The following is a 24,882-nucleotide window of genomic DNA, read 5'->3' as shown; positions in this document are numbered from 1 at the left end:
GCGGACTACCAGATGGTCTAACCCAGCCACCAGTATTCTTCCCATTCACAATCTCTCACCAGGCCGTCTACCAGAAGGTCTAACCTGGTCACCAGCATTCTTCCCTCAGCAATCTCTCACCAGGCTGTTTACCAGAAGGTCTAACCCGGCCACAAGCATTCTTCCCAAAGCATTCTCTCACCAGGCGGTCTACCAGAAGTTCTAACCCGGGGCCACCAGCATTCTTCCCTCAGCAATCTCTCACCAGACGGTCTATCAGGAGTTCTAACCCGGGGCCACCAGCATTCTTCCCAAAGCAATCGCTCAACAGGTGGTCTACCAGAACGTCTAACTCGGCCACCAGCATTCTTCCCTCAGCAATCTCTCACCAGGCGGTCTACCAGATGTTCTAACCCGGGGCCACCAGCATTCTTCCCCCAGCAATCTCTCACCAGGTGTTCTAACAGAAGATCTAACCTGGCCCCCAGCATTCTTCCCTCAGCAATCTCTCACCAGGCGGTCTACCAGAAGTTCAAACCCGGGGCCACTTGCATTCTTCCGTCAGCAATCTCTCAGCAGGCAGTATACCAGAAGGTCACCAGCATTCTTCCCTCAGCAATCTCTCACCAGGCGGTCCACCAAAAGGTCACCAGCATTCTTCCCTGTAAAATCTCTCACCAGGCGGTCTACCAGAAGGTCTAACCCGGCCACCAGTATTCTCCCCTCAGCAATCTCTTACCAGGTGGTCTACCAGAAGGTCACCAGTATTCTTCCCTCAGCAATCTCTCACCAGGCAGTCCACCAGAAGGTCTAACCCAGCCACCAGCATTCTTCCCTCAGCAATCTCTCACCAGGCGGTCTACCAGAAGGTCTAACCCGGCCGCCAGCATTCTTCCCTCAGCAATCTCTCACCAGGCTGTTTACCAGAAGGTCTAACCCGGCCACAAGCATTCTTCCCAAAGCAATCTCTCACCAGGCAGTCTACCAGAAGTTCTAACCCAGCCACCAGCATTCTTCCCTCAGCAGTCTCTCACAAGGCGGTCTCCCAGAAGGTCTAACCCGGCCACCAGCATTCTCCCCTCAGCAATGTCTCACCAGATGGTCTATCAGAAGGTCACCAACATTCTTCCCTCAGCAATCTCTCACCAGGCGGTCTACCAGAAGGTCACCGGCATTCTTCGATCAGCAATCTCTCACCAGGCGGTCTACCAGAAGGTCTAACCCGGCCACCAACATTCTTCCCAAAGCAATCTCTAACCAGGTGGTCTACCAGAAGCTCACCAGCATTCTTCCCTCAGCAATCTCTCACCACGCTGTCTACCAGAAGGTCTAACCCTGCCACCAGCATTCTTCCTACAGTAATCTCTCACCAGGCAGTCTACCAGAAGGTCTAACCCAGCCACCAGCATTCTTCCCTCAGCAATCGCGCACCAGGCGGTCTACCCAAGATCTAACCCGGCCACCAGCATTCTTCCCAACGCAATCTCTCACCAGGCGTTCTACCAGACGTTTTAACCCGGCCACCAGCATTCTTCCCTCAGCAATCCCTCACCAGGTGGTCTACCAGAAGGTCACCAGCATTATTCCCCCAGCAATCTCTCACCAGGCGCTCTACCAGAAGGTCTAACCCGGCCACCAACATTCTTCCCTCAGCAATCTCTCACCAGGCGGTCTACCAGAAGGTCACCGGCATTCTTCGATCAGCAATCTCTCACCAGGCGGTCTACCAGAAGGTCTAACCCGGCCACCAACATTCTTCCCAAAGCAATCTCTCACCAGGTGGTCTACCAGAAGGTCACCAGCATTCTTCCCTCAGCAATCTCTCACCACGCTGTCTACCAGAAGGTCTAACCCTGCCACCAGCATTCTTCCCACAGTAATCTCTCACCAGGCAGTCTACCAGAAGGTCTAACCCAGCCACCAGCATTCTTCCCTCAGCAATCTCGCACCAGGCGGTCTACCCAAGGTCTAACCCGGCCACCAGCATTCTTCCCAAAGCAATCTCTCACCAGGCGTTCTATCAGACGTTTTAACCCGGCCACCAGCATTCTTCCCTCAGCAATCCCTCACCAGGTGGTCTACCAGAAGGTCACTAATATTCTTCCCTCAGCAATCTCTCACCAGGCAGTCTACCAGAAGGTCTAACCCGGCCACCAGCATTCTTCCCTCAGCAATCTCTCACCAGGCGGTCTACCAGAAGGTCTAACCTGGCAACCAGCATTCTTCCCTCAGCAATCTCTCACCAGGCTGTCTACCAGAAGGACACAGCATTCTTCCCTCAGCAATCTCTCACCAGGCAGTCTACCAGAATGTCTAACCCGGCCACCACCATTCTTCCCTCAGCAATCTCTCACCAGGCGGTTTACCAGAAGGTCTAACCGGACCACAAGCATTCTTTCCAAAGCAATCTCTCACCAGGCGGTCTACCAGAAGGTCTCTGGCATTCTTCGATCAGCAATCTCTCACCAGGCTGTCTACCAGAAGGTCTAACCCGGCCACCAACATTCTTCCCAAAGCAATCTCTCACCAGGTGGTCTACCAGAAGGTCACCAGCATTCTTCCCTCAGCAATCTCTCACCACGCTGTCTACCAGAAGGTCTAACCCTGCCACCAGCATTCTTCCCACAGTAATATCTTACCAGGCAGTCTACCAGAAGGTCTAACCCAGCCACCAGCATTCTTCCCTCAGTAATCTCGCACCAGGCGGTCTACCCAAGGTCTAACCCGGCCACCAGCATTCTTCCCAAAGCAATCTCCTACCAGGCGTTCTACCAGATGTTTTAACCCGGCCACCAGCATTCTTCCCTCAGCAATCCCTCACCAGGTTGTCTACCAGAGGATCACCAGCATTATTCCCTCAGCAATCTCTCACCAGGCGGTCTACCAGAAGGTCTAACCCAACCACCAGCATTCTTCCCTCAGTAATATCTCACCAGGCGGTCTACCAGAAGTTCTAACCCGGGGCCACTTGCATTCTTCCGTCAGCAATCTCTCACCAGGCAGTATACCAGAAGGTCACCAGCATTCTTCCCTCAGCAATATCTCACCAGGCGGTCTACCAGAAGGTCACCAGCATTCTTCCCAAAAAAATCTCTCACCAGGCGGTCTACCAGAAGGTCTAACCCGGCCACCAGTATTCTCCCCTCAGCAATCTCTCACCAGGCGGTCTACCAGAAGGTCACCAGTATTCTTCCCTCAGCAATCTCTCACCAGGCAGTCCACCAAAAGGTCTAACCCAGCCACCAGCATTCTTCCCTCAGCAATCTCTCACCAGGCGGTCTACCAGAAGGTCTAACCCAGCCACCAGCATTCTTCCCTCAGCAATCTCTCACCAGGCTGTTTATCAGAAAGTCTAACCCGGCAACAAGCATTCTTCCCAAAGCAATCTCTCACCAGGCGGTCTACCAGAAGTTCTAACCCGGCCACCAGCATTCTTCCTTCAGCAATCTCTCACAAGGCGGTCTCCCAGAAGGTCTAACCTGGCCACCAGTATTCTCCCCTCAGCAATCTCTCACCAGGTCGTCTATCAGAAGGTCACCAGTATTCTTCCCTCAGCAATCTCTCACCAGGCAGTCCACCAGAAAGTCTAACCCAGCCACCAGCATTCTTCCCTCAGCAATCTCTCACCAGGCGGTCTACCAGAAGGTCTAACCTGGCCACCAGCATTCTTCCCTCAGCAATCTCTCACCAGGCTGTTTACCAGAAGGTCTAACCCAGCCACAAGCATTCTTCCCAAAGCATTCTCTCACCAGGCGGTCTACCAGAAGTTCTAACCCGGGGCCACCAGCATTCTTCCCTCAGCAATCTCTCACCAGACGGTCTATCAGGAGTTCTAACCCGGGGCCACCAGCATTCTTCCCAAAGCAATTGCTCACCAGGTGGTCTACCAGAACGTCTAACTCGGCCACCAGCATTCTTCCCTCAGCAATCTCTCACCAGGCGGTCTACCAGATGTTCTAACCCGGGGCCACCAGCATTCTTCCCCCAGCAATCTCTCACCAGGTGTTCTACCAGAAGATCTAACCTGGCCCCCAGCATTCTTCCCTCAGCAATCTCTCACCAGGCGGTCTACCAGAAGTTCTAACCCGGAGCCACTTGCATTCTTCCGTCAGCAATCTCTCACCAGGCAGTATACCAGAAGGTCACCAGCATTCTTCCCTCAGCAATCTCTCACCAGGCTGTCCACCAAAAGGTCACCAGCATTCTTCCCTATAAAATCTCTCACCAGGCGGTCTACCAGAAGGTCTAACCCGGCCACCAGTATTCTCCCCTCAGCAATCTCTCACCAGGTGGTCTACCAGAAGGTCACCAGTATTCTTCCCTCAGCAATCTCTCACCAGGCAGTCCACCAGAAGGTCTAACCCAGCCACCAGCATTCTTCCCTCAGCAATCTCTCACCAGGCGGTCTACCAGAAGGTCTAACCCGGCCACCAGCATTCTTCCCTCAGCAATCTCTCACCAGGCTGTTTATCAGAAGGTCTAACCCAGCCACCAGCATTCTTCCCTCAGCAGTCTCTCACAAGGCGGTCTCCCAGAAGGTCTAACCCGGCCACCAGCATTCTCCCCTCAGCAATGTCTCACCAGATGGTCTACCAGAAGGTCACCAGCATTCTTCCCTCAGCAATCTCTCACCAGGCGGTCTACCCGAAGTTCTAACCCAGCCACCAGCATTATTCCCTCAGCAATCTCTCACCAGGCGGACTACCAGATGGTCTAACCCAGCCACCAGTATTCTTCCCATTCACAATCTCTCACCAGGCCGTCTACCAGAAGGTCTAACCTGGTCACCAGCATTCTTCCCTCAGCAATCTCTCACCAGGATGTTTAACCCGGCCACAAGCATTCTTCCCAAAGCATTCTCTCACCAGGCGGTCTACCAGAAGTTCTAACCCGGGGCCACCAGCATTCTTCCCTCAGCAATCTCTCACCAGACGGTCTATCAGGAGTTCTAACCCGGGGCCACCAGCATTCTTCCCAAAGCAATCGCTCAACAGGTGGTCTACCAGAACGTCTAACTCGGCCACCAGCATTCTTCCCTCAGCAATCTCTCACCAGGCGGTCTACCAGATGTTCTAACCCGGGGCCACCAGCATTCTTCCCCCAGCAATCTCTCACCAGATGTTCTAACAGAAGATCTAACCTGGCCCCCAGCATTCTTCCCTCAGCAATCTCTCACCAGGCGGTCTACCAGAAGTTCAAACCCGGGGCCACTTGCATTCTTCCGTCAGCAATCTCTCAGCAGGCAGTATACCAGAAGGTCACTAGCATTCTTCCCTCAGCAATCTCTCACCAGGCGGTCCACCAAAAGGTCACCAGCATTCTTCCCTGTAAAATCTCTCACCAGGCGGTCTACCAGAAGGTCTAACCCGGCCACCAGTATTCTCCCCTCAGAAATCTCTCACCAGGTGGTCTACCAGATGGTCTAACCCAGCCACCAGTATTCTTCCCATTCACAATCTCTCACCAGGCCGTCTACCAGAAGGTCTAACCTGGTCACCAGCATTATTCCCTCAGCAATCTCTCACCAGGCGGTCTACTAGAAGGTCTAACCCGACCACCAACATTCTTCCCTCAGCAATCTCTCACCAGGCGGTCTACCAGAGTGTCTAACCCAGCCACCATCATTATTCCCTCAGTAATCTCTCACCAGGCGGTCTACCAGAAGATCTAACCTGGCCACCAGCATTCTTCCCTCAGCAATCTCTCAACAGGTGGTCTACCAGAAGGTCTAACCCAGCCACCAGCATTCTCCCCTCAGCAATCTCTCACCAGGCAATCTACCAGAAGGTCACAAGCATTCTTCCATCAGCAATCTCTCACCAGGCAGTCTACCAGATCGGTTAATCCAGCCACCAGCATTCTTCCCTCAGCAATCTCTCATCAGGCGGTCTACCAGAAGGTCTACCCCGGCCACCAGCATTCTTCCCTCAGCAGTCTCTCACCAGGCAGTCTACCAGAAGGACTTACCCGGCCACCAGCATTCTTCCCTCAGCAATCTCTCACCAGGCAGTCTACCAGAAGGTCTAACCCGGCCACCAGTATTCTTCCCATCCACAATCTATCACCAGGCGGTCTACCAGAAGGTCTAACCCAACCACCAGCATACTTCCCTCAGCATTCTCTCACCAGGCGGTCTACCAGAAGGTCTAACCTGGCCACCAGCATTCTTCCCTCAGCAATCTCTCACCAGGCAGTCTACCAGAAGTTCTAACCCGGGGCCACTTGCATTCTTCCGTCAGCAATCTCTCACCAGGCAGTAAACCAGAAGGTCACCAGCATTCTTCCCTCAGTAATCTCTCATCAGGCGGTCTACCAGAAGGTCACCAGCATTCTTCCCTATACAATCTCTCACCAAGCTGTCTACCAGAAGGTCAAACCTGGCCACCAGTATTCTCCCCTCAGCAATCTCTCACCAGGTGGTCTACCAGAAGGTCACCAGTATTCTTCCCTCAGCAATCTATCACCAGGCAGTCCACCAGAAGGTCTAACCCAGCCACCAGCATTCTTCCCTCAGCAATCTCTCACCAGGCGGTCTACCAGAAGGTCTAACCTGGCCACCAGCATTCTTCCCTCAGCAATCTCTCACCAGGCAGTCTACCAGAAGTTCTAACCCGGGGCCACTTGCATTCTTCCGTCAGCAATCTCTCACCAGGCAGTAAACCAGAAGGTCACCAGCATTCTTCCCTCAGTAATCTCTCATCAGGCGGTCTACCAGAAGGTCACCAGCATTCTTCCCTATACAATCTCTCACCAAGCTGTCTACCAGAAGGTCAAACCTGGCCACCAGTATTCTCCCCTCAGCAATCTCTCACCAGGTGGTCTACCAGAAGGTCACCAGTATTCTTCCCTCAGCAATCTATCACCAGGCAGTCCACCAGAAGGTCTAACCCAGCCACCAGCATTCTTCCCTCAGCAATCTCTCACCAGGCGGTCTACCAGAAGCTCTAACCCGACCACCAGCATTCTTCCCTCAGCAATCTCGCACCAGGTTGTCTCCCAGTAGGTCTAACCCGGCCACCAGCATTCTTCCCAAAGCAATCTCTCACCAGGCGGTCTACCAGAAGGTCTAACCTGGCCACCAGCATTCTTCCCTCAGCAATCTCTCATCAGGCGGTCTACCAGAAGGTCATCAGCATTCTTCCCTCAGCAATCTCTCACCAGGCAGTCTACCAGAAGGTCTACCCCGGCCACCAGCATTCTTCCCAAAGCAATCTCTCACCAGGCGGTCTACCTGAAGGTCTTACCCGGCCACCAGCATTCATCCCTCAGCAATCTCTCACCAGGCAGTCTACCAGAAGGTCTACCCCGGCCACCAGCATTCTTCCCAAAGCAATCTCTCACCAGGCGGTCTACCTGTAGGTCTTACCCGGCCACCAGCATTCACCCCTCAGCAATCTCTCACCAGGCAGTCTACCAGAAGGTCTACCCCGGCCACCAGCATTCTTCCCAAAGCAATCTCTCACCAGGCGGTCTACCAGAGGGTCTTACCCAGCCATCAGCATTCTTCCCTCAGCAATCTCTCACCAGGCGGTCTACCAGAAGTTCTAACCCATGGCCACCAGCATTCTTCCCTCAGCAATCTCTCACCAGGTGGTCTACCAGAAGATCTAACTCGGCCACCAGCATTTTTCCCAAAGCAATCTCTCACCAGGCCATCTACCAGACGTTCTAACCCGGGGCCACCAGCATTCTTCCCTCAGCAATCCCTCACCAGGCGGTCTACCAGAAGTTCTAACCCGGGGCCACCAGCATTCTTCCCAAAGCAATCTCTCACCAGGCGGTCTACCAGAAGGTCTAACCCGGCCACCAGCATTCTTCCCTCAGCTATCTCTCACCAGACGGTTTACCAGAAGGTCTAACCCAGCCACAAGCATTCTTCCCAAAGCAATCTCTCACCAGGTGGTCTACCAGAAGTTCTAACCCGGCCACTAGCATTCTTCCCTCAGCAATCTCTCACCAGGCGGTCTCCCCTAAGGTCTAACCCGGCCACCAGCATTATCCCCTCAGCAATGTCTCACCAGGTGGTCTACCAGAAGGTCACCAATATTCTTCCCTCAGCAATCTCTCACCAGGCAGTCTACCAGAAGGTCTAACCCGGCCACCAGCATTCTTCCCTCAGCAATCTCTCACCAGGCGGTCTACCAGAAGGTCTAACCCGGCAACCAGCATTCTTCCCTCAGCAATCTCTCACCAGGCTGTCTACCAGAAGGTCACAGCATTCTTCCCTCAGCAATCTCTCACCAGGCAGTCTACCAGAATGTCTAACCGGACCACAAGCATTCTTCCCAAAGCAATCTCTCACCAGGCGGTTTACCAGAAGGTCTAACCGGACCACAAGCATTCTTCCCAAAGCAATCTCTCACCAGGCGGTCTACCAGAAGGTCTAACCCTGCCACCAGCATTCTTCCCACAGTAATCTCTCACCAGGCAATCTACCAGAAGGTCTAACCCAGCCACCAGCATTCTTCCCTCAGCTATCTTGCACCAGGCGGTCTACCCAAGGTCTAACCCGGCCACCAGCATTCTTCCCAAAGCAATCTCTCACCAGGCGTTCTACCAGACGTTTTAACCCGGCCACCAGCATTCTTCCCTCAGCAATCCCTCACCAGGTGGTCTACCAGAAGGTCACCAATATTCTTCCCTCAGCAATCTCTCACCAGGCAGTCTACCAGAAGGTCTAACCCGGCCACCAGCATTCTTCCCTCAGCAATCTCTCACCAGGCGGTCTACCAGAAGGTCTAACCCGGCAACCAGCATTCTTCCCTCAGCAATCTCTCACCAGGCTGTCTACCAGAAGGTCACAGCATTCTTCCCTCAGCAATCTCTCACCAGGCAGTCTACCAGAATGTCTAACCTGGCCACCAGCATTCTTCCCTCAGCAATCTCTCACCAGGCGGTTTACCAGAAGGTCTAACCGGACCACAAGCATTCTTCCCAAAGCAATCTCTCACCAGGCGGTCTACCAGAAGGTCACCGGCATTCTTCGATCAGCAATCTCTCACCAGGCGGTCTACCAGAAGGTCTAACCCGGCCACCAACATTCTTCCCAAAGCAATCTCTCACCAGGTGGTCTACCAGAAGGTCACCAGCATTCTTCCCTCAGCAATCTCTCACCACGCTGTCTACCAGAAGGTCTAACCCTGCCACCAGCATTCTTCCCACAGTAATTTCTCACCAGGCAGTCTACCAGAAGGTCTAACCCAGCCACCAGCATTCTTTCCTCAGTAATCTCGCACCAGGCGGTCTACCCAAGGTCTAACCCGGCCACCAGCATTCTTCCCAAAGCAATCTCTCACCAGGCGTTCTACCAGACGTTCTAACCCGGCCACCAGCATTCTTCCCTCAGCAATCCCTCACCAGGTTGTCTACCAGAAGGTCACCAGCATTATTCCCTCAGCAATCTCTCACCAGGCGGTCTACCAGAAGGTCTAACCCAACCACCAGCATTCTTCCCTCAGCAATCTCTCAGCAGGCGGTCTACCAGAAGTTCTGACCCGGCCACCAGCATTCTTCCCTCAGCAATTTCTTGGAGGCTCAAATGCCCATGTAACATGAATGCAACTGCTCTGGCAGTTTTTGGTGGATTTGCAGAGGGGGGAATTGTCCTTCCAATCCAGCATAATATCTCCCCTTCCACTGATAGTTCCTCCTGAACTTGCCTGTAAAGATCCAGATCAGGCACCGTGGCCTAGCTGGTAGGCATGGGCGGGCCTTCAGCTAAGGCCATGGTGCCTGATCTGGATGGCCCGCCCATGCCTACCAGCTCATTAACCCTGGCCATAATGGGATTGTTTTGTTCAGCTTTGACCGCATGTTCTTGGCAGTAGCGGAGGCAGCTTTTGGTGTCGGCGGGGGGGGACGGGTGGGCGGTGGATAATACAGCACCAGTGAGAGGCTGGGGTGTGCACTGGGCACAAAAGGGAAAACGGGGACGGGGGATCTGTTTTCATATGTCAGACCCTGCACTGCTTTTGGAACTCTATCATTTCTCTTGAACAACATTGTACTCCACTGTCCATCACTAGGTACTCGGGGCACCCCTCTCTCCAAGGTTTTGCTTGCAGGAGCACAATTGCCATAGGTGTTGAAATGCTGTCCACAAACTCCACCTCTGACCACTTGCTAAAATAATCTATAAGAGCAATGGCAAATTGTTTCCCCATAGTAAGGCAATGCATGGGACCTATGAAGGCCAGGCGCTGTTCGTCCCGAACGGCGCAGGGAATCTGGATGGGAATAATCTGCAGGGGCCTAAAGGTTAGGATGCGGCAGATCATTCCCATCCACAATCTCTCACCAGGCGGTCTACCAGAAACTCTAACCCGGCCACCACCATTCTTCCCTCAGCAATCTCTCACCAGGCGGTCTACTAGAAGCTCTAACCCGGCCACCAGTGTTCTTCCCTCGGCCATCTCTCACCAGGCTGTCTACCAGTAGGTCTAACGCGACCACCAGCATTCTTCCCAAAGCAATCGCTCACCAGGCGGTCTACCAGAAGGTCTAACCCGGCCACCAGCATTCTTCCCTCGGCAATCTCTCAGGCTGTCTACCAGAAGGTCACCAGCATTCTTCCCTCAGCAATCTCTCACCAGGCAGTCTACCAGAAAGTCTACCCCGGCCACCAGCATTCTTCCCAAAGCAATCTCTCACCAGGCGGTCTACCAGAAGGTCTTACCCAGCCACCAGCATTCTTCCCTCAGCAATCTCTCACCAGGCGGTCTACCAGAAGTTCTAACCCAGGGCCACCAGCATTCTTCCCTCAGCAATCTCTCACAAGGTGGTCTACCAGAAGATCTAACTCAGCCACCAGCATTCTTCCCAAAGCAATCTCTCACCAGGCGGTCTACCAGAAGTTCTAACCCGTGGCCACCAGCATTCTTCCCTCAGCAATCTCTCACCAGGCGGTCTACCAGAAGTTCTAACCCGTGGCCACCAGCATTCTTCCCTCAGCAATCTCTCACCAGGCGGTCTACCAGAAGTTCTAACCCGGGGTCACCAGCATTCTTCCCTCAGCAATCTCTCACCAGGCTGTTTAACCCGGCCACAAGCATTCTTCCCAAAGCATTCTCTCACCAGGCGGTCTACCAGAAGTTCTAACCCGGGGCCACCAGCATTCTTCCCTCAGCAATCTCTCACCAGACGGTCTATCAGGAGTTCTAACCCGGGGCCACCAGCATTCTTCCCAAAGCAATCGCTCAACAGGTGGTCTACCAGAACGTCTAACTCGGCCACCAGCATTCTTCCCTCGGCAATCTCTCACCAGGCGGTCTACCAGATGTTCTAACCCGGGGCCACCAGCATTCTTCCCCCAGCAATCTCTCACCAGGTGTTCTAACAGAAGATCTAACCTGGCCCCCAGCATTCTTCCCTCAGCAATCTCTCACCAGGCGGTCTACCAGAAGTTCAAACCCGGGGCCACTTGCATTCTTCCGTCAGCAATCTCTCAGCAGGCAGTATACCAGAAGGTCACCAGCATTCTTCCCTCAGCAATCTCTCACCAGGCGGTCCACCAAAAGGTCACCAGCATTCTTCCCTGTAAAATCTCTCACCAGGCGGTCTACCAGAAGGTCTAACCCGGCCACCAGTATTCTCCCCTCAGAAATCTCTCACCAGGTGGTCTACCAGAAGGTCACCAGTATTCTTCCCTCAGCAATCTCTCACCAGGCAGTCCACCAGAAGGTCTAACCCAGCCACCAGCATTCTTCCCTCAGCAATCTCTCACCAGGCGGTCTACCAGAAGGTCTAACCCGGCCGCCAGTATTCTTCCCTCAGCAATCTCTCACCAGGCTGTTTACCAGAAGGTCTAACCCGGCCACAAGCATTCTTCCCAAAGCAATCTCTCACCAGGCAGTCTACCAGAAGTTCTAACCCAGCCACCAGCATTCTTCCCTCAGCAGTCTCTCACAAGGCGGTCTCCCAGAAGGTCTAACCCGGCCACCAGCATTCTCCCCTCAGCAATGTCTCACCAGATGGTCTATCAGAAGGTCACCAACATTCTTCCCTCAGCAATCTCTCACCAGGAGGTCTACCAGAAGGTCTAACACGGCCACCAGCATTATTCTTTCAGCAATCTCTCACCGGGCAGTCTACCAGAAGGTCTAACCCAGCCACCAGCATTCTTCCCTCAGCAATCTCTCACCAGGAGGTCTACCCGAAGTTCTAACCTAGCCACCAGCATTATTCCCTCAGCTATCTCTCACCAGGCGGACTACCAGATGGTCTAACCCAGCCACCAGTATTCTTCCCATTCACAATCTCTCACCAGGCCATCTACCAGAAGGTCTAACCTGGTCACCAGCATTATTCCCTCAGCAATCTCTCACCAGGCGGTCTACTAGAAGGTCTAACCCGACCACCAACATTCTTCCCTCAGCAATCTCTCACCAGGCGGTCTACCAGAGTATCTAACCCAGCCACCATCATTATTCCCTCAGCAATCTCTCACCAGGCGGTCTACCAGAAGATCTAACCTGGCCACCAGCATTCTTCCCTCAGCAATCTCTCAACAGGTGGTCTACCAGAAGGTCTAACCCAGCCACCAGCATTCTCCCCTCAGCAATCTCTCACCAGGCAATCTACCAGAAGGTCACAAGCATTCTTCCATCAGCAATCTCTCACCAGGCAGTCTACCAGAACGTTTAATCCAGCCACCAGCATTCTTCCCTCAGCAATCTCTCATCAGGCGGTCTACCAGAAGGTCTACCCCGGCCACCAGCATTCTTCCCTCAGCAGTCTCTCACCAGGCAGTCTACCAGAAGGACTTACCCGGCCACCAGCATTCTTCCCTCAGCAATCTCTCACCAGGCAGTCTACCAGAAGGTCTAACCCGGCCACCAGTATTCTTCCCATCCACAATCTCTCACCAGGCGGTCTACCAGAAGGTCTAACCCAACCACCAGCATTCTTCCCTCAGCATTCTCTCACCAGGCGGTCTACCAGAAGGTCTAACCTGGCCACCAGCATTCTTCCCTCAGCAATCTCTCACCAGGCAGTCTACCAGAAGTTCTAACCCGGGGCCACTTGCATTCTTCCGTCAGCAATCTCTTACCAGGCAGTAAACCAGAAGGTCACCAGCATTCTTCCCTCAGTAATCTCTCATCAGGCAGTCTACCAGAAGGTCACCAGCATTCTTCCCTATACAATCTCTCACCAAGCTGTCTACCAGAAGGTCAAACCTGGCCACCAGTATTCTCCCCTCAGCAATCTCTCACCAGGTGGTCTACCAGAAGGTCACCAGTATTCTTCCCTCAGCAATCTATCACCAGGCAGTCCACCAGAAGGTCTAACCCAGCCACCAGCATTCTTCCCTCAGCAATCTCTCACCAGGCGGTCTACCAGAAGGTCTAACCTGGCCACCAGCATTCTTCCCTCAGCAATCTCTCACCAGGCGGTCTACCAGAAGCTCTAACCCGACCACCAGCATTCTTCCCTCAGCAATCTCGCACCAGGTTGTCTACCAGTAGGTCTAACCCGGCCACCAGCATTCTTCCCAAAGCAATCTCTCACCAGGCGGTCTACCAGAAGGTCTAACCTGGCCACCAGCATTCTTCCCTAAGCAATCTCTCATCAGGCGGTCTACCAGAAGGTCATCAGCATTCTTCCCTCAGCAATCTCTCACCAGGCAGTCTACCAGAAGGTCTACCCCGGCCACCAGCATTCTTCCCAAAGCAATCTCTCACCAGGCGGTCTACCTGAAGGTCTTACCCGGCCACCAGCATTCATCCCTCAGCAATCTCTCACCAGGCAGTCTACCAGAAGGTCTACCCCGGCCACCAGCATTCTTCCCAAAGCAATCTCTCACCAGGCGGTCTACCTGTAGGTCTTACCCGGCCACCAGCATTCACCCCTCAGCAATCTCTCACCAGGCAGTCTACCAGAAGGTCTACCCCGGCCACCAGCATTCTTCCCAAAGCAATGTCTCACCAGGCGGTCTACCAGAGGGTCTTACCCAGCCATCAGCATTCTTCCCTCAGCAATCTCTCACCAGGCGGTCTACCAGAAGTTCTAACCCATGGCCACCAGCATTCTTCCCTCAGCAATCTCTCACCAGGTGGTCTACCAGAAGATCTAACTCGGCCACCAGCATTTTTCCCAAAGCAATCTCTCACCAGGCCATCTACCAGACGTTCTAACCCGGGGCCACCAGCATTCTTCCCTCAGCAATCCCTCACCAGGCGGTCTACCAGAAGTTCTAACCCGGGGCCACCAGCATTCTTCCCAAAGCAATCTCTCACCAGGCGGTCTACCAGAAGGTCTAACCCGGCCACCAGCATTCTTCCCTCAGCTATCTCTCACCAGACGGTTTACCAGAAGGTCTAACCCAGCCACAAGCATTCTTCCCAAAGCAATCTCTCACCAGGTGGTCTACCAGAAGTTCTAACCCGGCCACTAGCATTCTTCCCTCAGCAATCTCTCACCAGGCGGTCTCCCAGAAGGTCTAACCCGGCCACCAGCATTATCCCCTCAGCAATGTCTCACCAGGTGGTCTACCAGAAGGTCACCAATATTCTTCCCTCAGCAATCTCTCACCAGGCAGTCTACCAGAAGGTCTAACCCGGCCACCAGCATTCTTCCCTCAGCAATCTCTCACCAGGCGGTCTACCAGAAGGTCTAACCCGGCAACCAGCATTCTTCCCTCAGCAATCTCTCACCAGGCTGTCTACCAGAAGGTCACAGCATTCTTCCCTCAGCAATCTCTCACCAGTCAGTCTACCAGAATGTCTAACCGGACCACAAGCATTCTTCCCAAAGCAATCTCTCACCAGGCGGTTTACCAGAAGGTCTAACCGGACCACAAGCATTCTTCCCAAAGCAATCTCTCACCAGGCGGTCTACCAGAAGGTCATCAGCATTCTTCCCTCAGCAATCTCTCACCACGCTGTCTACCAGAAGGTCTAACCCTGCCACCAGCATTCTTCCCACAGCAATCTATCACCAGGCAGTCCACCAGAAGGTCTAACCCAGCCACCAGCATTCTTCCCTCAGCAATCTTGCACCAGGCGGTCTACCCAAGGTCTAACCCGGCCACCAGCATTCTTCCCAAAGCAATCTCTCACCAGGCGTTCTACCAGACGTTTTAACCCGGCCACCAGCATTCTTCCCTCAGCAATCCCTCACCAGGTGGTCTACCAGAAGGTCACCAATATTCTTCCCTCAGCAATCTCTCACCAGGCAGTCTACCAGAAGGTCTAACCCGGCCACCAGCATTCTTCCCTCAGCAATCTCTCACCAGGCGGTCTACCAGAAGGTCTAACCCGGCAACCAGCATTCTTCCCTCAGCAATCTCTCACCAGGCTGTCTACCAGAAGGTCACAGCATTCTTCCCTCAGCAATCTCTCACCAGGCAGTCTACCAGAATGTCTAACCTGGCCACCAGCATTCTTCCCTCAGCAATCTCTCACCAGGCGGTTTACCAGAAGGTCTAACCGGACCACAAGCATTCTTCCCAAAGCAATCTCTCACCAGGCGGTCTACCAGAAGGTCACCGGCATTCTTCGATCAGCAATCTCTCACCAGGCGGTCTACCAGAAGGTCTAACCCGGCCACCAACATTCTTCCCAAAGCAATCTCTCACCAGGTGGTCTACCAGAAGGTCACCAGCATTCTTCCCTCAGCAATCTCTCACCACGCTGTCTACCAGAAGGTCTAACCCTGCCACCAGCATTCTTCCCACAGTAATTTCTCACCAGGCAGTCTACCAGAAGGTCTAACCCAGCCACCAGCATTCTTTCCTCAGTAATCTCGCACCAGGCGGTCTACCCAAGGTCTAACCCGGCCACCAGCATTCTTCCCAAAGCAATCTCTCACCAGGCGTTCTACCAGACGTTCTAACCCGGCCACCAGCATTCTTCCCTCAGCAATCCCTCACCAGGTTGTCTACCAGAAGGTCACCAGCATTATTCCCTCAGCAATCTCTCACCAGGCGGTCTACCAGAAGATCTAACTCAGCCACCAGCATTCTTCCCAAAGCAATCTCTCACCAGGCGGTCTACCAGAAGTTCTAACCCGTGGCCACCAGCATTCTTCCCTCAGCAATCTCTCACCAGGCAGTCTACCAGAAGTTCTAACCCGTGGCCACCAGCATTCTTCCCTCAGCAATCTCTCACCAGGCGGTCTACCAGAAGTTCTAACCCGGGGTCACCAGCATTCTTCCCTCAGCAATCTCTCACCAGGCTGTTTAACCCGGCCACAAGCATTCTTCCCAAAGCATTCTCTCACCAGGCGGTCTACCAGAAGTTCTAACCCGGGGCCACCAGCATTCTTCCCTCAGCAATCTCTCACCAGACGGTCTATCAGGAGTTCTAACCCGGGGCCACCAGCATTCTTCCCAAAGCAATCGCTCAACAGGTGGTCTACCAGAACGTCTAACTCGGCCACCAGCATTCTTCCCTCGGCAATCTCTCACCAGGCGGTCTACCAGATGTTCTAACCCGGGGCCACCAGCATTCTTCCCCCAGCAATCTCTCACCAGGTGTTCTAACAGAAGATCTAACCTGGCCCCCAGCATTCTTCCCTCAGCAATCTCTCACCAGGCGGTCTACCAGAAGTTCAAACCCGGGGCCACTTGCATTCTTCCGTCAGCAATCTCTCAGCAGGCAGTATACCAGAAGGTCACCAGCATTCTTCCCTCAGCAATCTCTCACCAGGCGGTCCACCAAAAGGTCACCAGCATTCTTCCCTGTAAAATCTCTCACCAGGCGGTCTACCAGAAGGTCTAACCCGGCCACCAGTATTCTCCCCTCAGAAATCTCTCACCAGGTGGTCTACCAGAAGGTCACCAGTATTCTTCCCTCAGCAATCTCTCACCAGGCAGTCCACCAGAAGGTCTAACCCAGCCACCAGCATTCTTCCCTCAGCAATCTCTCACCAGGCGGTCTACCAGAAGGTCTAACCCGGCCGCCAGTATTCTTCCCTCAGCAATCTCTCACCAGGCTGTTTACCAGAAGGTCTAACCCGGCCACAAGCATTCTTCCCAAAGCAATCTCTCACCAGGCAGTCTACCAGAAGTTCTAACCCAGCCACCAGCATTCTTCCCTCAGCAGTCTCTCACAAGGCGGTCTCCCAGAAGGTCTAACCCGGCCACCAGCATTCTCCCCTCAGCAATGTCTCACCAGATGGTCTATCAGAAGGTCACCAACATTCTTCCCTCAGCAATCTCTCACCAGGAGGTCTACCAGAAGGTCTAACACGGCCACCAGCATTATTCTTTCAGCAATCTCTCACCGGGCAGTCTACCAGAAGGTCTAACCCAGCCACCAGCATTCTTCCCTCAGCAATCTCTCACCAGGAGGTCTACCCGAAGTTCTAACCTAGCCACCAGCATTATTCCCTCAGCTATCTCTCACCAGGCGGACTACCAGATGGTCTAACCCAGCCACCAGTATTCTTCCCATTCACAATCTCTCACCAGGCCATCTACCAGAAGGTCTAACCTGGTCACCAGCATTATTCCCTCAGCAATCTCTCACCAGGCGGTCTACTAGAAGGTCTAACCCGACCACCAACATTCTTCCCTCAGCAATCTCTCACCAGGCGGTCTACCAGAGTATCTAACCCAGCCACCATCATTATTCCCTCAGCAATCTCTCACCAGGCGGTCTACCAGAAGATCTAACCTGGCCACCAGCATTCTTCCCTCAGCAATCTCTCAACAGGTGGTCTACCAGAAGGTCTAACCCAGCCACCAGCATTCTCCCCTCAGCAATCTCTCACCAGGCAATCTACCAGAAGGTCACAAGCATTCTTCCATCAGCAATCTCTCACCAGGCAGTCTACCAGAACGTTTAATCCAGCCACCAGCATTCTTCCCTCAGCAATCTCTCATCAGGCGGTCTACCAGAAGGTCTACCCCGGCCACCAGCATTCTTCCCTCAGCAGTCTCTCACCAGGCAGTCTACCAGAAGGACTTACCCGGCCACCAGCATTCTTCCCTCAGCAATCTCTCACCAGGCAGTCTACCAGAAGGTCTAACCCGGCCACCAGTATTCTTCCCATCCACAATCTCTCACCAGGCGGTCTACCAGAAGGTCTAACCCAACCACCAGCATTCTTCCCTCAGCATTCTCTCACCAGGCGGTCTACCAGAAGGTCTAACCTGGCCACCAGCATTCTTCCCTCAGCAATCTCTCACCAGGCAGTCTACCAGAAGTTCTAACCCGGGGCCACTTGCATTCTTTCGTCAGCAATCTCTTACCAGGCAGTAAACCAGAAGGTCACCAGCATTCTTCCCTCAGTAATCTCTCATCAGGCAGTCTACCAGAAGGTCACCAGCATTCTTCCCTATACAATCTCTCACCAAGCTGTCTACCAGAAGGTCAAACCTGGCCACCAGTATTCTCCCCTCAGCAATCTCTCACCAGGTGGTCTACCAGAAGGTCACCAGTATTCTTCCCTCAGCAATCTATCACCAGGCAGTCCACCAGAAGGTCTAACCCAGCCACCAGCATTCTTCCCTCAGCAATCTCTCACCAGGCGGTCTACCAGAAGGTCTAACCTGGCCACCAGCATTCTTCCCTCAGCAATCTCTCACCAGGCGGTCTACCAGAAGCTCTAACCCGACCACCAGCATTCTTCCCTCAGCAATCTCGCACCAGGTTGTCTACCAGTAGGTCTAACCCGGCCACCAGCATTCTTCCCAAAGCAATCTCTCACCAGGCGGTCTACCAGAAGGTCTAACCTGGCCACCAGCATTCTTCCCTAAGCAATCTCTCATCAGGCGGTCTACCAGAAGGTCATCAGCATTCTTCCCTCAGCAATCTCTCACCAGGCAGTCTACCAGAAGGTCTACCCCGGCCACCAGCATTCTTCCCAAAGCAATCTCTCACCAGGCGGTCTACCTGAAGGTCTTACCCGGCCACCAGCATTCATCCCTCAGCAATCTCTCACCAGGCAGTCTACCAGAAGGTCTACCCCGGCCACCAGCATTCTTCCCAAAGCAATCTCTCACCAGGCGGTCTACCTGTAGGTCTTACCCGGCCACCAGCATTCACCCCTCAGCAATCTCTCACCAGGCAGTCTACCAGAAGGTCTACCCCGGCCACCAGCATTCTTCCCAAAGCAATGTCTCACCAGGCGGTCTACCAGAGGGTCTTACCCAGCCATCAGCATTCTTCCCTCAGCAATCTCTCACCAGGCGGTCTACCAGAAGTTCTAACCCATGGCCACCAGCATTCTTCCCTCAGCAATCTCTCACCAGGTGGTCTACCAGAAGATCTAACTCGGCCACCAGCATTTTTCCCAAAGCAATCTCTCACCAGGCCATCTACCAGACGTTCTAACCCGGGGCCACCAGCATTCTTCCCTCAGCAATCCCTCACCAGGCGGTCTACCAGAAGTTCTAACCCGGGGCCACCAGCATTCTTCCCAAAGCAATCTCTCACCAGGCGGTCTACCAGAAGGTCTAACCCGGCCACCAGCATTCTTCCCTCAGCTATCTCTCACCAGACGGTTTACCAGAAGGTCTAACCCAGCCACAAGCATTCTTCCCAAAGCAATCTCTCACCAGGTGGTCTACCAGAAGTTCTAACCCGGCCACTAGCATTCTTCCCTCAGCAATCTCTCACCAGGCGGTCTCCCCTAAGGTCTAACCCGGCCACCAGCATTATCCCCTCAGCAATGTCTCACCAGGTGGTCTACCAGAAGGTCACCAATATTCTTCCCTCAGCAATCTCTCACCAGGCAGTCTACCAGAAGGTCTAACCCGGCCACCAGCATTCTTCCCTCAGCAATCTCTCACCAGGCGGTCTACCAGAAGGTCTAACCCGGCAACCAGCATTCTTCCCTCAGCAATCTCTCACCAGGCTGTCTACCAGAAGGTCACAGCATTCTTCCCTCAGCAATCTCTCACCAGGCAGTCTACCAGAATGTCTAACCGGACCACAAGCATTCTTCCCAAAGCAATCTCTCACCAGGCGGTTTACCAGAAGGTCTAACCGGACCACAAGCATTCTTCCCAAAGCAATCTCTCACCAGGCGGTCTACCAGAAGGTCTAACCCTGCCACCAGCATTCTTCCCACAGTAATCTCTCACCAGGCAATCTACCAGAAGGTCTAACCCAGCCACCAGCATTCTTCCCTCAGCTATCTTGCACCAGGCGGTCTACCCAAGGTCTAACCCGGCCACCAGCATTCTTCCCAAAGCAATCTCTCACCAGGCGTTCTACCAGACGTTTTAACCCGGCCACCAGCATTCTTCCCTCAGCAATCCCTCACCAGGTGGTCTACCAGAAGGTCACCAATATTCTTCCCTCAGCAATCTCTCACCAGGCAGTCTACCAGAAGGTCTAACCCGGCCACCAGCATTCTTCCCTCAGCAATCTCTCACCAGGCGGTCTACCAGAAGGTCTAACCCGGCAACCAGCATTCTTCCCTCAGCAATCTCTCACCAGGCTGTCTACCAGAAGGTCACAGCATTCTTCCCTCAGCAATCTCTCACCAGGCAGTCTACCAGAATGTCTAACCTGGCCACCAGCATTCTTCCCTCAGCAATCTCTCACCAGGCGGTTTACCAGAAGGTCTAACCGGACCACAAGCATTCTTCCCAAAGCAATCTCTCACCAGGCGGTCTACCAGAAGGTCACCGGCATTCTTCGATCAGCAATCTCTCACCAGGCGGTCTACCAGAAGGTCTAACCCGGCCACCAACATTCTTCCCAAAGCAATCTCTCACCAGGTGGTCTACCAGAAGGTCACCAGCATTCTTCCCTCAGCAATCTCTCACCACGCTGTCTACCAGAAGGTCTAACCCTGCCACCAGCATTCTTCCCACAGTAATTTCTCACCAGGCAGTCTACCAGAAGGTCTAACCCAGCCACCAGCATTCTTTCCTCAGTAATCTCGCACCAGGCGGTCTACCCAAGGTCTAACCCGGCCACCAGCATTCTTCCCAAAGCAATCTCTCACCAGGCGTTCTACCAGACGTTCTAACCCGGCCACCAGCATTCTTCCCTCAGCAATCCCTCACCAGGTTGTCTACCAGAAGGTCACCAGCATTATTCCCTCAGCAATCTCTCACCAGGCGGTCTACCAGAAGGTCTAACCCAACCACCAGCATTCTTCCCTCAGCAATCTCTCAGCAGGCGGTCTACCAGAAGTTCTGACCCGGCCACCAGCATTCTTCCCTCAGCAATTTCTTGGAGGCTCAAATGCCCATGTAACATGAATGCAACTGCTCTGGCAGTTTTTGGTGGATTTGCAGAGGGGGGAATTGTCCTTCCAATCCAGCATAATATCTCCCCTTCCACTGATAGTTCCTCCTGAACTTGCCTGTAAAGATCCAGATCAGGCACCGTGGCCTAGCTGGTAGGCATGGGCGGGCCTTCAGCTAAGGCCATGGTGCCTGATCTGGATGGCCCGCCCATGCCTACCAGCTCATTAACCCTGGCCATAATGGGATTGTTTTGTTCAGCTTTGACCGCATGTTCTTGGCAGTAGCGGAGGCAGCTTTTGGTGTCGGCGGGGGGGGACGGGTGGGCGGTGGATAATACAGCACCAGTGAGAGGCTGGGGTGTGCACTGGGCACAAAAGGGAAAACGGGGACGGGGGATCTGTTTTCATATGTCAGACCCTGCACTGCTTTTGGAACTCTATCATTTCTCTTGAACAACATTGTACTCCACTGTCCATCACTAGGTACTCGGGGCACCCCTCTCTCCAAGGTTTTGCTTGCAGGAGCACAATTGCCATAGGTGTTGAAATGCTGTCCACAAACTCCACCTCTGACCACTTGCTAAAATAATCTATAAGAGCAATGGCAAATTGTTTCCCCATAGTAAGGCAATGCATGGGACCTATGAAGGCCAGGCGCTGTTCGTCCCGAACGGCGCAGGGAATCTGGATGGGAATAATCTGCAGGGGCCTAAAGGTTAGGATGCGGCAGATCATTCCCATCCACAATCTCTCACCAGGCGGTCTACCAGAAACTCTAACCCGGCCACCACCATTCTTCCCTCAGCAATCTCTCACCAGGCGGTCTACTAGAAGCTCTAACCCGGCCACCAGTGTTCTTCCCTCGGCCATCTCTCACCAGGCTGTCTACCAGTAGGTCTAACGCGACCACCAGCATTCTTCCCAAAGCAATCGCTCACCAGGCGGTCTACCAGAAGGTCTAACCCGGCCACCAGCATTCTTCCCTCGGCAATCTCTCAGGCTGTCTACCAGAAGGTCACCAGCATTCTTCCCTCAGCAATCTCTCACCAGGCAGTCTACCAGAAAGTCTACCCCGGCCACCAGCATTCTTCCCAAAGCAATCTCTCACCAGGCGGTCTACCAGAAGGTCTTACCCAGCCACCAGCATTCTTCCCTCAGCAATCTCTCACCAGGCGGTCTACCAGAAGTTCTAACCCAGGGCCACCAGCATTCTTCCCTCAGCAATCTCTCACAAGGTGGTCTACCAGAAGATCTAACTCAGCCACCAGCATTCTTCCCAAAGCAATCTCTCACCAGGCGGTCTACCAGAAGTTCTAACCCGTGGCCACCAGCATTCTTCCCTCAGCAATCTCTCACCAGGCGGTCTACCAGAAGTTCTAACCCGTGGCCACCAGCATTCTTCCCTCAGCAATCTCTCACCAGGCGGTCTACCAGAAGTTCTAACCCGGGGTCACCAGCATTCTTCCCTCAGCAATCTCTCACCAGGCTGTTTAACCCGGCCACAAGCATTCTTCCCAAAGCATTCTCTCACCAGGTGGTCTACCAGAAGTTCTAACCCGGGGCCACCAGCATTCTTCCCTCAGCAATCTCTCACCAGACGGTCTATCAGGAGTTCTAACCCGGGGCCACCAGCATTCTTCCCAAAGCAATCGCTCAACAGGTGGTCTACCAGAACGTCTAACTCGGCCACCAGCATTCTTCCCTCGGCAATCTCTCACCAGGCGGTCTACCAGATGTTCTAACCCGGGGCCACCAGCATTCTTCCCCCAGCAATCTCTCACCAGGTGTTCTAACAGAAGATCTAACCTGGCCCCCAGCATTCTTCCCTCAGCAATCTCTCACCAGGCGGTCTACCAGAAGTTCAAACCCGGGGCCACTTGCATTCTTCCGTCAGCAATCTCTCAGCAGGCAGTATACCAGAAGGTCACCAGCATTCTTCCCTCAGCAATCTCTCACCAGGCGGTCCACCAAAAGGTCACCAGCATTCTTCCCTGTAAAATCTCTCACCAGGCGGTCTACCAGAAGGTCTAACCCGGCCACCAGTATTCTCCCCTCAGAAATCTCTCACCAGGTGGTCTACCAGAAGGTCACCAGTATTCTTCCCTCAGCAATCTCTCACCAGGCAGTCCACCAGAAGGTCTAACCCAGCCACCAGCATTCTTCCCTCAGCAATCTCTCACCAGGCGGTCTACCAGAAGGTCTAACCCGGCCGCCAGTATTCTTCCCTCAGCAATCTCTCACCAGGCTGTTTACCAGAAGGTCTAACCCGGCCACAAGCATTCTTCCCAAAGCAATCTCTCACCAGGCAGTCTACCAGAAGTTCTAACCCAGCCACCAGCATTCTTCCCTCAGCAGTCTCTCACAAGGCGGTCTCCCAGAAGGTCTAACCCGGCCACCAGCATTCTCCCCTCAGCAATGTCTCACCAGATGGTCTATCAGAAGGTCACCAACATTCTTCCCTCAGCAATCTCTCACCAGGAGGTCTACCAGAAGGTCTAACACGGCCACCAGCATTATTCTTTCAGCAATCTCTCACCGGGCAGTCTACCAGAAGGTCTAACCCAGCCACCAGCATTCTTCCCTCAGCAATCTCTCACCAGGAGGTCTACCCGAAGTTCTAACCTAGCCACCAGCATTATTCCCTCAGCTATCTCTCACCAGGCGGACTACCAGATGGTCTAACCCAGCCACCAGTATTCTTCCCATTCACAATCTCTCACCAGGCCATCTACCAGAAGGTCTAACCTGGTCACCAGCATTATTCCCTCAGCAATCTCTCACCAGGCGGTCTACTAGAAGGTCTAACCCGACCACCAACATTCTTCCCTCAGCAATCTCTCACCAGGCGGTCTACCAGAGTATCTAACCCAGCCACCATCATTATTCCCTCAGCAATCTCTCACCAGGCGGTCTACCAGAAGATCTAACCTGGCCACCAGCATTCTTCCCTCAGCAATCTCTCAACAGGTGGTCTACCAGAAGGTCTAACCCAGCCACCAGCATTCTCCCCTCAGCAATCTCTCACCAGGCAATCTACCAGAAGGTCACAAGCATTCTTCCATCAGCAATCTCTCACCAGGCAGTCTACCAGAACGTTTAATCCAGCCACCAGCATTCTTCCCTCAGCAATCTCTCATCAGGCGGTCTACCAGAAGGTCTACCCCGGCCACCAGCATTCTTCCCTCAGCAGTCTCTCACCAGGCAGTCTACCAGAAGGACTTACCCGGCCACCAGCATTCTTCCCTCAGCAATCTCTCACCAGGCAGTCTACCAGAAGGTCTAACCCGGCCACCAGTATTCTTCCCATCCACAATCTCTCACCAGGCGGTCTACCAGAAGGTCTAACCCAACCACCAGCATTCTTCCCTCAGCATTCTCTCACCAGGCGGTCTACCAGAAGGTCTAACCTGGCCACCAGCATTCTTCCCTCAGCAATCTCTCACCAGGCAGTCTACCAGAAGTTCTAACCCGGGGCCACTTGCATTCTTCCGTCAGCAATCTCTTACCAGGCAGTAAACCAGAAGGTCACCAGCATTCTTCCCTCAGTAATCTCTCATCAGGCAGTCTACCAGAAGGTCACCAGCATTCTTCCCTATACAATCTCTCACCAAGCTGTCTACCAGAAGGTCAAACCTGGCCACCAGTATTCTCCCCTCAGCAATCTCTCACCAGGTGGTCTACCAGAAGGTCACCAGTATTCTTCCCTCAGCAATCTATCACCAGGCAGTCCACCAGAAGGTCTAACCCAGCCACCAG

This window comes from Ambystoma mexicanum, chromosome 1p (genome assembly GCF_040938575.1).
Source record: "Ambystoma mexicanum isolate Mex_15411 chromosome 1p, UKY_AmexF1_1, whole genome shotgun sequence".
In the NCBI taxonomy this organism is placed as follows: domain Eukaryota; kingdom Metazoa; phylum Chordata; class Amphibia; order Caudata; family Ambystomatidae; genus Ambystoma; species Ambystoma mexicanum.
The sequence above is the reverse complement of the archived record's forward strand: the minus strand, read 5'-3'. Positions refer to the sequence as shown.